Below are 17,709 nucleotides of genomic sequence, written 5' to 3' on the forward strand. Positions count from 1 at the left end.
TTATGTCTTTTTCTCTCTTTTTAGACTCTAACAAATACCATTAGTCATTTAAAACAATGGTAATGAGTATGAATGATTAATGTGACTTCATCATTACTGTAAAAATATGGCAAAGCTATTATTTCTCATTACTGGGTCTGAATAAGCATTTTTATATGGAAAAATCCATTTCAAAATTTAATTCTTGCACACTGCCTTACAATGTCCATGGAAACACTCAAAACCATTTGAGAAAGTTAAAACAAGTTCAAAAATTTTAGTTTAATTACATTTACCTTCCAAAGCCCATGGTGCTAATAAGTACCAGTAGTATGAATCTATACAATATGAGCCCTCAAGAATACAAATTCCTGTTGTAAATAGTTTTTTGTTTTTAATTTTTAATATGGGTATTGATTTTTCAAAAGCAAAAATGGACAGCACTGGTGGCATGGTTAAGAGGAAACATGTTGGGGCTCTTGGGTGGCTCAATCAGTTAAGCATCTGATTCTTTTTAAAAAAATTTTTTAAATATTGATTTATTTTTGAGAGAGATAAAGACAGAGTATGAGCAGGGGAGGAGCAGAAAGAGAAGGAGATAGAGAATCCGAAGCAGGCTCTGGGCTCTGAGCTGTCAGCACAGAACCTGATGCAGGGCTCTAACTCACGAGCCATGAGATCATGACATGAGATGAAGATGGACACTTAACCGACTGAGTCATCCAGGCACCCCATGCATCGAACTCTTGATATCAGCTCAGATTGTAATCTTGCTGTCTTGAGATGGAGCCTTGCATCAGGCTCTGTGCTGACAGCAGGGAGCCTGCTTCGGATTCTCTCTCTCCCTTTCTGTCTCTGCCCCTTCCCCCTCAAAATAAATTAAACTTAAAAAAAACGAGGTAAATTTTGTTGAACTAGGCATGCTGGTGCAAGGGGGAGTTTAAAGCTGGTGACTGACTCCATTCATACCGGTAAGGAAAATGATGTTGCCAAAGATACTATCTTGCCTCAAGTATGAATTTAAAAGCAGCACTGCTCAGTTTTTGCAGCTAGTTCTTTTCCACAGTAAGGCCAACATAATAGGTAAGAATACAAACAAGAAACTGACCATGTGAAATAACAGAGTTAAAAAGCACCATGGCATAGATAAAAAAGATAAAGGAAAAGTATTGATGCTCTGAAGAAAGCATACCATGACAGAAATGCAACTTACGTAACTTTCCATATATTTCCATGCTTAACTGATGCTTATGTAAACCAGACCATAAAAATTAGCAGTTCTTGCATGCCTACCATGTGATAAACAATTTCCTAAGTGTTTTACACTCATTTTCAATTTAACTCTTATGGGATCTTTAAAGCTGATATATTATTTATCCAATTTGCAGATGAGCAAAGTGATTATTTAAGAGGTAAATATTTTACTCAAAGCATAGCAGCATTAATTGATGGACTATTGATGATTTGAATGATCCTACAGCTGAAGCCCTTAGCTAAAATACCATATAGCAATCCCCCCTTATCCATGGAGGATATGTTCCAAGACCCCCCAGTGGATGCCTGAAGTCTTGAGTAGTATCAGGCCCTATATACACTGTGCTTTTTCCTGTGCATACACACTTATGATAAAGTTTAATTTATAAATAAGGCACAATAAGAGACTTAACAATAACTGATAATAAAATAGAACAATTATAACCATATACTGTAATAAAAGTTATAGGAATGTGGTCTTTCTCTCAGAATATCTTATACCATACTACTCTTCTTCTTGTGATAATGTGAAATGATAAAATGCCTACCTGATGAGATGTAGTGAGGTGAATGATGTAGGTATTGTGATGTAATATCAGGCTACTATTGACCTTTTGATGGTTCATCAGAAGGATCATCTGCTTCTAGACTACAATTTGCTACAGGTAATTAAAACTGTGGATAAGGAGGAACTACCGCACTGACTTCCAACCGAAAGTTCTGACCATCTCTTGTGGATAACACACAAAAAATCCCATTATCCTCTTCCACATCTTAGACATTATCTCTTGAAGATCACCAGCATTCATTTAAAAAATATCTTCCTTTCAAGATACATGCATCTGTGTGTGTACCTAAATCTCTTTGTTTCACAAGATATGTTACTACAAATGGCATGGACACAATAAAAGATATTTGCTTATGTTCTCAAGATGCTTTCCATCAATGAATCAGAACGTATAACACGTTTATGTTACTGGGGTACCTTTAATCTGGAGCCTTAAAAATATTGAAATCAACACACACACACACATACACACACACATACACACACCTTAAATTCTCACAATAATTACTTAAAATTAGAGGACTCTATACCCTAAGGTACAGAGTTACCCCTGAGGTAACAAAAATTACCTCAACCATCTCCAGTAAATTTTAGGATCATAAAGAGGTTTCAATCACTTCTATCCCTTGAGCAAGTAATAAATATTTATTGATATAAATTTCAAATAAATGCCTTTCTCTTTTAGGATGCAAAGAAACATCAAGAGTATATTTTTCTCAAGCAAAAAGACTCTCACTGCTTAGCCAATTATTATGTCTGCTATCAAGGTAATTTTGTCTTTGTTTAATTTGTAGACATGGTACCTATTTCACCAACATAGTAATCAGTTTAAAATGCCTAATGAGAGTTAAATACATTCATACAGTTTATTTAAGTAGAGATAGTCAAATGTTATATTTGTCTTATATTTAATAATTCCAAAGCCTCACTTCTTATTTTATTTAAATATTAAGATGGCTTTATTCCATTCTTATTGTTCTTAAAACTGGTCCTTGATTTATTTTTGCTTTGTCTTCCTAATTAGATATTCATTTTGACATTCTGGTCCCAGAAGAAATAACATTAACTCCATACTTATCCATCTGGTTATCTGTTATAGCTCGTGAATTGCTGCTTGTAATTTTCCAGGGACATGTGGGCACCCTTCCAGTTAGGCTATTAAAATCCCTTACACTCTAACAACATGCTAATTAATATCCACTCATGTTTGTGGATGCACAGCAAAACACAGGCATGTAGAGAAAATGTTGCTGCTTCAGTACTGCAACACAGAAATTTTAGATTAAAAGTTAAGCCAGCAATTCTTTATATAACTACATCTTTCTAAGGAACCAAAACCTTTTATCTTCAATTTTATGAAAATGTTTAATTCACACATCATCTTAAAATTTAATATCCATCATTCTAAAAAAGCTGCACTGTGAAGAAGTATCTTTTCACCCACATTCAGAGAAGGGTGTTTCCTAGCAACCCCATACAATCAGAATCAATCCTTAGCTAAATTATGACTCAAAGTGCTGTTAGAAGTAATCATTTGCATGAAAAAGAGACCAATGTCTGTTCTGATTATGAACAACAGTTCTTTCCTAATATTGGTCAGCAACAGTCCCAAATCAGGCAACTGTTTAGAGATGTCTTTGTTGTCATGAAATTTTGCCTGAGGTAGGCAAACATCACATCCCATAGACACAACACACAGGCCACTAAAACTTCAGAAATTAATCCAATCAGAGACCTCACCTCCCTAGTGCATTCAAATGTGTTACACTTTTTATTTTGTTTATAGTTCTTATCTCATTTTTATTTCATTTCACCTTGTAAGTATTCATTGTTGTTTATTATAAGGACTAAACATTAAGTGATGATCTTACAGAGAAACAGTTATCCAAGGGGGCCAAGATGGCAGAACAACATGGAAGATTTTTTTGCATATCTCATGCCTGAAATACAGCCAGATCAACACTAAACCATCCTGCACGCCTAGAAAACTGATCTGAGGATTAACACAACAATCTGCACTACCTGAACCACAGAACTCAGCAGGTACACGGCGTGGAGAAGTGAATAGGGAGAGAAAGCTGTGAAGGGCAGAGAGCTATTTTTGCTTGCAGAGAGAGGAGAGAGATGGTGGGGGGGGGAGAATATGGAAATCATCCCCCCTCCCACCGCAAGCATCTGGAGAGAAAAGAAAAAGTACACAAGAGACTAAACAAAAGAGGGAGAAAGGAGATGGTTCAAATTCCATGAAGATTCTATAAACAGGGAGAGTGCAGGGTCTGAAGCGCTGCAGCTCAATACCTGGCGGTGCTCTGGTGGGAAGGGCGAATCCCCAGGAGCAGAGTGAGGTCCTCGGGGTCCTCAGGCCACACGGGGAGAGGCAGTTCCCCTACTGGAAGGATATTTGGTAGAGGCTGTATGGCCATCCCACAGCCAAAGGTCCCAGTGGATCCTGGAGAACAACCACATTTGCTGGTGCTGGAACAAGGACATTAAGGGTGAAGCCTGGCACCAGACGTGTGTTGTGATTTTCTATAATACTTGAAACGCTGCTGCTACACAATTGCATGAACTTTTCCTGGGGTGGACTGGCACCCAGCCGCAGTCTCTAGGCATTGGCAGTAGCACGGTTTCCTGAAGTTCCTGGGGGTGGGCTGGCACCCAGCCATTGCTCAGTGAGACCTTCCCCCAGAAAGTCTGAGCAGGTCAAAGCTGCAGTCCCTCAGTACTGAGGGGCTGGGAAACACAGCTGCATCTGAGATAAATTCAGGAGGGAGGTGCTGCCTGGTAGCCTGATGGTTTAGTCACAGGCAGTGTAAAAGCAGGGAATGTACGGAAGCTGGAGACAAAGGAGGGGTGCACGATTGCTGGTCGGGGAGAGCACAGAGTTCTGATACTAGAACTGGGTAGCTGGGTGATGCCATTCTCACTCCTCCTGCACATGGGCATACACACCTACATGTGTCACAACAATCCACCCCAGTAAGCTAAGCAGCGCCATCTAGTGGAGAATGGAGCCATTATACTAAGCCCTGCCCAACTGGGTAAACCTCATTCTTCAGGAACAACACAAGTCTCTCAACTAGCTTAGTTTACAGACTTTAAGTGCTTCATAGTTTGACATCTACGGGAAACCAATGTAATTTCAATCCTACTTTAGTCTGTTTGCTGGTCCATGGATTCAGTTTTGGTTTTCTTATTCTTGAATACAGAAAGAGAAAATTTATTTTTATTTTCCATTTCTTTTAAAAATACTTTCATTTTTTCTACTAACTTTTTTACTTGTTTGTAAATTTTTGAAATTCTATTTTATTACTTCCATCATTTCATTTTATTATATTTCATTGTATTCACGTTTTCAAATTTTCAAACATTTCCTTTTTTTTTTTTCTTTTCTTATCTTTTCTTTTTTTCTCTATCAAGCTCCTTTCAACAACCAGATTGAACACACCTAGGATCCAGCATCCTTTAGTTGATTTTATTTGTGTTGTTTTTAATTTTTTAATTTTATTTTTTTTACCTTATAAATTCTTTTTCTTCTTTCAACATGACAAAATGAAGGTTCACCCCAAAAGAAAGTAGAGTAATAAATGACAGCCAGGGACTTAATCAACACAGATACAAGCAAAATGTCTGAACCAGAATTTAGAATCACAATAATAAGCATACTAGCTGGGGCTGGAAACAGAATATACATTCTCCTCCAGTGCACATGGAACGTTCCCCAGAACAGATCACATACTGGGACACAAATCAGCCCTCAACAAGTACAAAAAGATCAAGATCATACCATGCATATTTTCAGTCCACAACACTATGACATCAAAATCAACCACCAGAAAAAATGTGGAAAGATAACAAATACTTGGAGACTAAAGACCATCCCACTAAAGAATGAATGGTCTAACCAAGAAATTAAAGATGAAGTTAAAAAGTACATAGAAGCCAATGAAAATGATAACACCACAGCCCATAACCTCTGGGATGTAGCAAAGTTGGCCAAAAGAAGGAAATATATAGTAATCCAGGCATTCCTAAAGAAGAAAGGTCAGGGATACACAACCTAACCTTACACTTTAAAGATCTGGAAAAAAGAACAGCAAATACAACTCAAAAATAGCAGAAGACAGGAAAAAATAAAGAATAGAGCAGAAATCAATGCTATTGAAACCACACACACACACACAAAAAAAACAGTAGCACAGATCAATGAAACCAGAACCTGGTTCTTTGAAAGAATTAACAAAATTGATAAACTCCTAGCCAGTTTGATCAAAAGGAAAAAGGAAAGGGCCGAAATAAATAAAATCAAGAATGAAAGAGGAGAGATCACAACCAACACAACAGAAATAAAAACAAATAAGAGACTATTATGAGCAATTATATGCCAGCAAAATGGGCAACCTGGAAGAAATGGATAAATTCCTAGAAACAAATACACTACACCAAACCTGAAACAGGAAGAAACAGAAAATTTTAACAGACCCATAACCAGTAAAGAAATCAAATTAGTAATCAAAAGTCTCCCAAAAAACAAGAGTCCAGGGCCAGATGGTTTTCCAGGGGAATTCTACCAAACATTTAAAGAAGAGTTAACACCTATTCTCTTGAAGCTGTTTCACAAAATAGAAATGGAAGGAAAACTTCCAAACTCTTTCTATGAAGCCAGCATTACCTTGATTCTAAAACCAGACAGAGACTCCACTGAAAAGGAGAACTATAGACCAATTTACCAGATGAACATGAAGGTAAAAATCCTCAACAAGATACTAACCAACCGGATCCAACAATACATTAAAAAAATTATTCACCACGACCAAGTGGGATTTATACCTGGGATGCAGGGCTGGTTCAATATCCTCAAAACAATCAATGTGATACATCACATCAATAAAAGAAAGGACAAGAACCATACGATCCTCTCAACAGATGCAGAGAAAGCATTTGACAAAATACAGTATTCGTTCTTGAAAAAAACTTTCAAGAAAATAGGGATAGAAGGATCATCCCTCAAGATCATAAAATACATATATGAAAGACCATCTGATAATATCATCCTCAATGGGGAAGAACTTTCCCTCTAAGGCCAGGAACAAGACAGGGATGTCCACTCTCACCACTGTTATTCAACATCGTATAGTTGTTCAGCAATCAGACAACACAAAAAATAAAAGACCTCTAAATTGGCCAGAAGAAGGTCAAACTTTCACTCTTTGCAGACGACGTCATATTCCATATGGAAAACCCAAAAAATTCCACGAAAAAACTGCTAGAACTGATCCATGAATTCAGCAAAGGAGCAGAATATAAAATCAAAGCACAGAAATCGGTTGCATTCCTATTCATCAACAATGAAGCAACAGAAAGAGAAATCAAGGAATCGATCCCATTTACAATGGCACCAAAACCCATAAAATACCTAGGAATAAATCTAACCAAAAAGGTGAAAAATCTATACACTGAAAACTATACAAAGCTTATAAAAGAAATTGAAGAAGACACACAAAAAAATGGAAGAAATCCATGCTCCTGGATAGGAAGAACAAATATTGTTAAAATGTTGATACTACCCAAAGCAATCTACATATTCAATGCAATACCAAAATAACACCAGCATTCTTCACAGAGCTAGAACAAACAATCCTTAAATTTGTATGGAAGTAAAAAAAACTTGAATAGCCAAAGTAATCTTGAAAAAGAAAACCAAAGCTGGAAGCATCACAATCTCAGACTTCAAGATGTATTACAAAACTGTAATCATCAAGACAGTATGGTATAGGCACAAAAACAGATACTCAGATCAATGGAATAGCACAAAGAACCCAGAAATACACCCAGAAACATATGGCCAACTAATCTTTGACAAAGCAGGAAAGAATATCCAATGGAATAAAGACAATCTCTTCAGCAAGTGGTGCTGGGAAAACTGGACAGCAACATGCATAAAAATGAGCCTGGACCACTTTCTTACACCATACACAAAAATAAACTCAAAATGGATGAAAGATCTAAATGTAAGACAGGAAGCCATCAAACTCCTCAAGGAGAAAGCAGGCAAAACCTCTTTGACCTTGGCTGCAGCAACTTCTTATTCAACACGTCTCCAGAGGCAAGGGAAGCAAAAGCAAAAATGAACTATTAGGACCACATCAAAATAAAATCTTCTGCACAGTGAAGGAAATAATCAACAAAACTAAAAGGCAACCAGTGGAATGGGAGAAGATATTTGCAAATGACATATCTAATAAAGAGTTAGTATCCAAAATCTTTAGAGAACTTATCAAACTCAACACCCAAAAAAACCAAATAATCCAGTGAAGAAATGGGCAAAAGTCATGAATAGACACTTCTCCAAAGAAGACATCCAGATGGCCAACCAACACATGAAAAAATGTTCAATGTCACTCATCACCAGGAAAATACAAATCAAAACCACAACGAGATACAACCTCACACCTGTCAGAATGACTAACATTAACAACTCAGACAACAACAGATGCTGGCGAGGATGTGGAGAAAGAGAATCTCTTCTGCACATCTGGTAGAAATGCAAACTGATGCAGTCACTCTGGAAAACAGTATGGAGGTTCCTCGAATATTTAAAAATAGAACTACCCTATGATCCAGCAATTGCAGTACTAGGTATTTATCCAAGGGATACAGGTGTGCTGTTTCAAAGGGGCACATGCACCCCAACGTTTATAGCAGTGCTATCAACAATAGCCAAAGTATGGAAAGAGCCCAAATGTCCATCGGTGGATGAATGGATAAAGATGTGGTGTGTATGTGTGTGCATATGTATGTATATATATGTATGTATATGTATGTATATACATACATACATATGCACACACATACACACCACAATGGAGTATTACTCAGCAATCAAAAAGAATGAAATCTTGCCATTTGCAACTACATGGATGGAACTAGAGGGTATTATGCTAAGCGAAATTAGTCAGAGAAAGACAAATATATGACTTCACTCATATGAGGACTTTAAGACAGAAAACAGATGAACAAAAGGGAAGGGAAACAAAAATAATATAAAATCAGGGTGGGGGACAAAACATAAGAGACTCTTAAATATGGAGAAAAAACAGAGGGTTGCTGGAGGGGTTGTAGGAGGGGGGATGGATAAATAGGTAAGAGGCAGTAAGGAATCTACTCCTGAAATCATTGTTGCATCATGTGCAAACTAACTTGGATGTAAATTATTAAAAATAAATAAATTATAGAAAGTAAAAAAAAAAAAAAGAAACAGTTATAATTTTACCTGATTTGGATCCTTTATAGAAGCATGTATTTGCACATTATTTTTTTTCTTTATTAAGTGACTATTGTTGCCCCTGCACATAGAATCCACAACAGTTTCAAATTAGAACAGTCTTTTTCAACATTTTCACACAGTAACAGTATCAACTCAAAGTCGATTTCAACTCAACTTTGATTATTCATTCTTACTTTAGGGAAAAAATGTTGCATTCTTTCAGATATAATAATAAATACAAAAATTTAGTAGATTAACTTCCCCCTTATTTAATTTATGTCCTTCCTGTGGAAATTAGCTATTATTGATCATTTCTGTTGTTCTGTTGTTGTTTTGTCATTCTCCTTGCAGTTGCAAAACAGACCTGCTGTCAAATGGGTTGCATAAGTACATTTGGAACTATCTAAGAACACAACCCTATCAGAATCAATGAAATATGATTATTGCTGCTGGTGAAGCCTCAAAGACCACGAGCTAGGAGACAACCTCTGACAACCTCTCCCTCCCAAATTTAGAAACCTAATCTGTTGTTGTTGTTCCTGGATCTAAGTTATGGCATTTATTTTATAATAAATTCACCCCAGAAGGATACTAACGAAATATGTAAGCAGACAATAAATATCAAAATAATTATACTATTCTGAAAGTTTCTTGGGATTTATTAGATAATAAAGTACCCAAAACACAAGTGAAGGATTCAAGGTACCAAAAAGGAATGAATATATTTGTAGATATTGAGTTATTTATTAAGGTGTAAACACTGATACCCTTCTCAGTGAGTATATAATTATTAGGACACACCAAAAATATGTATATTCATTGCATTAAAATTATTTAATTTTGAAAGAATATAATATTTTTAAACAAAATTCTGTTAGAAATTAACAAACTTGTTGGTCTCAGAATCTGTTAGATACACCTTTCTTATATAAGCCATATAATTAAATTTAATAAAGTTGAAAAATATAGAAATATGATTTTCTATTGCACATATTAAGGAAATATAATTAAACACAAAATCTTCTCCCAAACCAGAACACCTCTCCACAGAATTAGAAGAAAAAGAAAATAATTTTATTATTCAGTAAGCATTAAACCAGAATGTGATGTGCATCACAGGCAATCTGCTAAGAAATCTACAAAGTGAAGAAATAAAAACTCACCCTGTTATATAGGCAAATAACTAAAACCCATTACATATATATTTTCAAGGTAAACAATAACTAATCCTTAAGTAAGAAGACATGAAGCACCATCTGTCACACATAGTTCATATTAAATTCATTTGGGAGTTGGAGTGACCACCTGTGTTAACCAATGAGCTTTATCCAAAGGAAAAATAAACTTCTCATGTTTGTGACAGGAAGTAGTTTTGTAAGGTGAGCAAGACACACACAGAAGTTAATGTCTACCCTCCCACAGAAACTTCCAGGTAGGGACTCCACCTTCCCTGATGTTTACATTTCAAAGAGATGGTTCCCATGTCCTTGAGAAAGACATTCCTGGATCTTAAAACTTTAAAGAGTTTTATTTAGTTCTTAGAAAGAATTACATATATTTCAATGAGACAGAGAAAGAATTTACAATTACAAGTATTCTAAAGTAAATGTGGAAGGCAAGGCAGGGAATTAAGCCTTGTATTTTTAATTTGTATTTACCCTTAGATTCTACTCTAAAGGTAGCAAATCCTTACAAACTTAGCAACTCTCAATTTACTTTAACATATCTAACCACACACATTTCCAATTATCTATCACTAATAATTTTATTGGCATTTGTTTTCTAATTTTAGTTCTTTACTCCCAGATGATTCCTTACAGTATGCTTTGAATAAACTGAGAACAACAAGTACAGGTAAGAAAGAAAAACAGGGGTAAGAATTCCACTCCTTGTTTAAGGAATATAGAACATATCTTGCAAAATATATAATAATAAGTCAAAAATCTAATATCTCATGTCTATTAGTAAGATTATTTTTGATGACTTTGCTTTCTAATTTTTTCAGTAAAAGAGATTATTCTGGTTACATAAACAATACATATACAATATACAATTGAAAATAGCGTATATAAATATTAAGAAGAAATTATGGCTTATCTGACATTTCTTTGAGAATTTTGCTAAATCCATTATGTTATGACCCATATTTCATAAATTGTAATTGAGTGTGTGCTCTGGATTTTTGTCTTTTAGGAGACAAAGGGAAGCATGAATGAACACACGGCAAATATATATGTAATATGTAAATATTAATTCCAAAAATAAATTATACTCTATAGATACTGCATATTGAATTAATGTTTTGGAGTCTAAACCAAATCTTCAATGGATGATACAAATGGAAGTATCTATTTTGTCTTGTGTTGTACAAGATAGGTTCTTATTGACAAATAATATAAAATGGCTCATTTGGGGCACCTGGGTGGCTCAGTCCATTGAGCACTGGACTTCAGCTCAGGTGATCTCAAAGTTTGTGGGATCGAGCCCAGCTGATAGCACACAGCCTGGAGCGTCCTTCAGATTCTGTGTCTCCCTCTCTCTCTGCCCATCCCCAGATCATGCTCTGTCTTCTGTCTGTCTGTCTCTCTTTCAAAAATAAACCTTAAAAAATTTTTTAAATGGCTAATTTATGCAAAAGGGAATTTATTGGAAGAATATTTGGGGCACAGAGGAGGAAGAGTAGAAGATCAGGCTTGGTCTAAGAAACAATGGATACTCCAGAAAGCAAAGAAACATGTAGGAATCAGAAAATCTCTCCCTGCCTGAAATCTAGTAAAGGGGACAAGGGGGAGCAAATAACTTCCAAACATTCATTCTCAGACTTGCATCAATTGCTTGAGATTCAATTCCTGGGAGAGAGCTCCTGATTAATCTTTCATGATGAAGACTTCGTGTAGAATTGCCATCCTAGAAAATCTATACACAGTAAGGAAGAATATTTGTCGATAGGAAATGAGGTACAATCAAGAAGGGATCATGATTTCTGTGCAACTGAAAATGTCAAACTACCTTGACAATGCTCCATAAATATTTGTTCCTTTATCTCTTTTTGTTAATTCACAAGAAATCCTTTAGTAATTTGAATAACATTTAATAACTGAGCTAAATAACATTTAACATGATAGATTAACTTACCATTTAATATAAAGAATATGACAACACTCAACTTTTTTATTAATTAAAAATAAAAAGGCAAACTCCTAGGTACTAAATGTGGTGACTCTTCTGATCAAATGGGGGCCCCCAATGTGGGGAGAGAGCAGGCCATGAAAGAATTCACCCAAGGCAGAACAAAGGAGAAGTTTATTGAATATACCATAAGGGAGTGGCTGGCAAGGACAGCAGAGGAGAGAGACTGCAAGGAGGTAGTTGGTGGGGGCTGTTTTCAAAGGAGGAAGGTGAGGTTTGGTGACATAGGGAATTTTCCCTTTTTTTGGCAACTGTACCTGATGGTAAGTAGCCCACTGGTCAGCCGTGGCCCCGATATTTTGAGGTGGGTTGCCTGATGGGTCTGTCTGTATTCAGCCAAGTGGTCACTGTGAGCCCCTTTGCCTTGAGCAAGTTACCATTTCTCAAGCTAGTTGTCTAAAAGTGGTCTCTACAGGTACAAAATGTAAACCATTGTCATGGAACTCAACCAAAGTCTAAATGTATGAACACTGACTTGATTTCATACAAGGAACTAGCTCAGAACATTTCTCAAGTTTTGACTCCCCCTTTCCTGCTTTCTTAGTCACTTATCCTCTACCTTACTCTATTATCAGCTACTTACTAGTCCTTAACTCTCCTGGTTTGTTTGTTTTTTTTTTTTGAATCTTTTATATATTTAATTTAGAACGTTTTTTAAGTAAAGGCCATACTTCACTGGATGTTTTTGAACATTCAGCCTCTGCGCATCTCCTAATTCTTGAGGGAAAAAAAAAGTACCTGAATAAAACAATCACAACAAACAAAAATTGGCTTGGAAAATAACTGAATAATATCTGAAAAGTTCCAAAAACATCAATTTCACTTAAAAAAATGCTTTACTGTGCAATTTCAATACACCTGGGTTATGACTCATTTTCTTTCTAAAGCCATCCCCCTCATTGCTCTTCTGAATGGTGGAGCTAACCATGGAAAGCCCTCCCCTTCCTCCAAATGCTTATTCCAAATAAGTTCTTCTCTAGAGAAAAAAAAAAAAAAAAGAAAAAAAAATATATATAGGAAATGCACTTTTCCTTTGTTCCACAGTCTGCTTTTCTCCAAAGCATTTGCTTTTCCTGTATAGATCACACCAGTGCCCAGCAAATACTTATATACAAAAACCTCATCACAGTTCTGCTTTTTCCTCTATTTTAGATTCCCCAATTCAGTGCCACCAGCATAGTTGAATTGGGCCCTGGGGACCCATGATTTAGTGACTTTGCATGCCTTCTCTTGCAAGTGCGCCTGGAATTTCTCTCTTGGTAGAATCTTTCACTCCTTAAAGGGATTGCAAAATGTTATCAAATGTTTATTTCTCTCTTCTGATTCAAGCAGAGGCAGGAATTGACCACATAAAATCTGTCCTCAGAACTGCCTAGAAAAAATCTTAGCTCATGTGGAGGCACCTTTATGGTAAAATTAAACAGCTTATTGTTAGAGATGATGGAGAAGAAGTTTAATTACTCGTACTCTCCAGAGAGAAGAGGAGGTTTAGAAATGAGTCGCAGACAGAAAATCTGTATCTATAACATTTTTTGTGCTAAATCTCACTTTAAATCTGTGTTAAACCAACACAGATACACAAATATACACACTGTCAACTCTATTACAAGTAGATATAGGAGTCAGACATATGGAGATCAAAACAACAGCTTTTTCATAAATTTGAGTTGGAGAACACTATTTGAAACTGGCCCCCAAACAGACTTAGTAACATGTTCTCTATAAATCTAGACCTTAGGACACCATATCCAAGAGTGTTCAAAAGACAGACACATCAGACACATATGTGAAAGTTATTCACTGTTTTGTACCCACTAGCCCTGATGTTCTGACCTTGCTACCAAGTGTTGCCTGTGGTTCAACAGCATGGTCATCACCTGGGAGCTTGTTGGAAATACAGAATTTCAGGTTCCTGCTGAGACCCACTGATTCAGAGCCTGGATGTTACAAAGATCTCTAGAGGATATGAACACATGGTTAAGTTTGAAAAGTGCTATTCTACACCGTAAGAGATGGGCTTCCAGTGTTTCCCATATTTCTCCGGAATTCCCCCTTAAAGATTCGGAAGCAGCAGAATAGATCTTGAGAATCTACATTTAAAAAAATTCACCCCATATAATAATTATTGTCTTGGAAGTTTGGGAAAATAAATCAGCACTTCTGAAATATTAATGGCATATGAGCCATCTAAGAGTTTTGTTAAAACATAAGTTCTGATTCAATAGGTGTAGGGTAAGACCCAAGATTCTGAAATATGAGGTCTAGGATAACAAGGCCAACTCTCCAATCCACTTCCCATTTAAATTACACCCAGTTAACTTTTAAATATCATTCACCCAAGATAATTCGTTGAGTCCATATATCATCATAAAGATACAACAATAACAATAATTGAGAAAAACAATAACAGCAAAATTTTCCAAATTTCAATGTTAATGCCTCTACACTTTGTCAGGGAGAAACTGAAATCTAAAGATTATCTCATCCTCCCCTCTTAAAGATGAAAGTAAATTCAAAAGTGTATAGTTAATGTTAAAACCAAAATCACCTCCCCCAATTTTTGAACCCCGCTCTTGACCCACTAACTCAGAACCTCTTAGAACAGAGGCAGAGAATTTGCATTTCAAACAAGTCTCCAGAAGATGCTTATGATCTTGGTCTGGGAAGCACACTATGAGAAACACTGCATTGCAATGTGGTTCACCTACCAAAACCTAGAGCCTTATTATTATTATTTTTTTTAATGGAAGTGTGACTTTATTGAGGCAAGTCTTTACTGGAACTAAGAGCCTTTTGGTGATCTGATTCCTTTAACCATGCTGCTTTGTTCAAAATCAGCAGCAAAGCCTTGTTCCTGGCATTCAGGCCTGTGCCAATTGAAAAATAAATCTGTCACTGGTGAACAACAGATGGCTTCCACTCTGTAACTGGAAAAAACTGAATAAATCTAATAAATTAAACTTGTTAGTTTGTTTCCAAAATGAATGTTTGGGTCCATTTCAAAGGGTTTTCTGGCTTATGCACTTTAGTTTGGGGTTTATCAAAGCTAATAAATCAGACCTCTATTCAGATATGATTTAAGATCAAGTGGAAAAATAGTTTTCATACTGACACAACTGAAACAGAAAATTCAACCTGGACCTATAAGAAAATACAGTTTTCAAAATATACACACTTCTTCCCCAAATCTACTCAAGGGAGAATCTACTTCACATCTATTGAGCTCCAAGAGCAGAAAGAAAACCACACTCCTACCCTGTTTCTTAGATGGCCCCACACCATTCTCCTAGGGCCACTGACTGGAAGGCAGAAGCAGGAGAAGGCTACTGCCACGAACACACTTAGAAACATCAGAGAGCGATCCTCCCTCCCCATATCATTAATCAAGTTAGCAAGTTACTCCTTTGCCCTAAAAAGAATGAAAGACCAAGTGAAAGGGTCCTATTGTCTTCCCAGTAGTTCCTCTCCTATAAAGTACAGTGAAAATTTTTTTATAAAAATGAGAAGAAAAAATAAGAGTCCTAACACTTCTTAAGGGCCAAGAGGGTTGAAAGAGTGTGCATTTTTATTTTTAAACTTTTTTTTTTTAATTTTTTTTTCAACGTTTATTTATTTTTTGGGACAGAGAGAGACAGAGCATGAATGGGGGAGGGGCAGAGAGAGAGGGAGACACAGAATCGGAAACAGGCTCCAGGCTCTGAGCCATCAGCCCAGAGCCTGACGCGGGGCTCGAACTCACGGACCGCGAGATCGTGACCTGGCTGATGTCGGACGCTTAACCGACTGTGCCACCCAGGCGCCCCATGAGTGTGCATTTTTAAATCTGAGCAACATTTAGTCCCAGTGGTTTGATTCAATTTCAGGACTCATTTTTTTTTTTTTTTTTTTATTGCTTTAACACTTAAGAAGGGCACAATATTTATTTATCCAGATTTAAAAAAAATACTTTATATGATTAATGATAATGAGCCAGTCTTTCATCCACATTCCCCAAAGATTGTTTGTAGCAGCAGTGTCTTCCTTCTAGAAATTCTACATGTTAGGGTAGGAGGAGCCATCCCTGAACCAAAAGTGACCCACTCTGTACTCCTCGATGTAACTGGTCCAGGGGTCACCATCTTGTTCAATCTGGGCCAAATTTCCTCCCCTTAAATTTTAAAATTAAAACTTAATGATGCAGTCTTAATCTAGCTATTATCTTGAATGAGATGTACTAGTCACCATATTACAACAGAGAAAACTGACCTGCAGTAAGAAAAAATAAAAGTAGACATACAAAAATGAGTACAGATGATAGAAGCAAAAAGTGTTCCAGACCTTTTCGAATTTTTCTGAGAGCCAGGTGGATTTTAGCTTTTAGTTTCCATGAGATACCTCTAAGTTTTCACTTCAATAAGCAGGTAAATTTTACTTGAAATTGTAAGATCCCAACTGAGGTACCTCTTTCCTCATGTTTCCTCCTCTACATCCTGCTATTTCTTAAAGTTCCCAAGGCACACGTGCATCAGCTGCTCAATATCATTATGTGATTAGGACAAGTCTGACAGTTAATGTCTCTTTCTTGTTCCTTGTCTGTGTTCTATTTGTTTTTAATGAGTCAAAGGTTATAATAAAATACGTATTTCTTAAAGGATTCATTTTTCCCATCATAATTCTTTTTAAGACAATGAGTAATGCAGAACAAATGTTAAGCAAAAATCCACAATGCTTTCTTTTACTTAATTCATACAGCTCTTAATGATCACATACTATATGACAAGTAGGCCCTCTGATACAAAATGGGAAGTCAAAGAACTACATATAATCCATATTCTTAACAAAATTGCAAGCTGGTTGTAGGACAGGTAGAATCAAATAAGAAAACTAACAAGCTTATTACAATAGAATGACTTAGAAACAAACTTCAAGCAAGGTGCTATCATAAAGGAGAAGACGAAATGCTAAATTTTGCTTTGGGAATTTGAGGAAGACATCACAGAAAAGATTAAATGTGAACTGTTGCTTGAAGGAGAGGTAACTGCATAAATACAGTTACAAATCATGAAAAGTGCATATTTGTTTAAGAAATGCTGGCTGCATTTAAGGCTAACGAGTTGGACTGAGGCCCACTTGTTGAGATCCCTGCTAAGGTGATGGTTCAGCATCCCTGAATCAAAGAGGAGACTGCAAAGGTTTTTAAAGAGAGAATACCACCAAAGCTATGTTTTAGAGAAATAATGCTCAGAAATGTGAAATGTGATGATATAGGTGTGCTGCTCAAACCAGGAATTTATTTAAAAGGCTATTGCAGTAATCTTGGTGAGAGAGAATAAGTTTCCCCTCAGTTTAGAGGAATAAATGTAGAATATGGAATCGAAAAATATTTTGGAGGTAGACTTGGAGATTTAATTACAAGACTCACTGATCAGAATGACACCAGTGTCTAGAGAAGAGGACTCAAAGGTATGGAGTG

At 36.3% G+C, this 17,709-nt stretch overlaps 1 long non-coding RNA gene across 7 annotated transcripts in view; it reads right to left on the bottom strand.

Moving 5' to 3' along the window:
• The window catches only part of LOC147581115 (uncharacterized), a 1,011,143-nt gene that overhangs the window by 433,245 nt on the left and 560,189 nt on the right, over window positions 1-17,709 (bottom strand). For 2 of the 7 annotated variants that reach the window (XR_015251434.1, XR_015251433.1), the window contains exon 1: window positions 9,075-9,147. The exons of the other annotated variants lie outside the window; for them this stretch is intronic. This is a non-coding gene — a long non-coding RNA (uncharacterized LOC147581115). Of the gene's footprint in view, window positions 1-9,074; window positions 9,148-17,709 lie in introns of those variants that run through there. 7 annotated transcript variants of the gene reach the window in all.

This window comes from Puma concolor, chromosome B2 (genome assembly GCF_028749965.1).
Source record: "Puma concolor isolate L17-30 chromosome B2, mPumCon1.1.hap2, whole genome shotgun sequence".
Classification (NCBI taxonomy): Eukaryota; Metazoa; Chordata; class Mammalia; order Carnivora; family Felidae; genus Puma; species Puma concolor.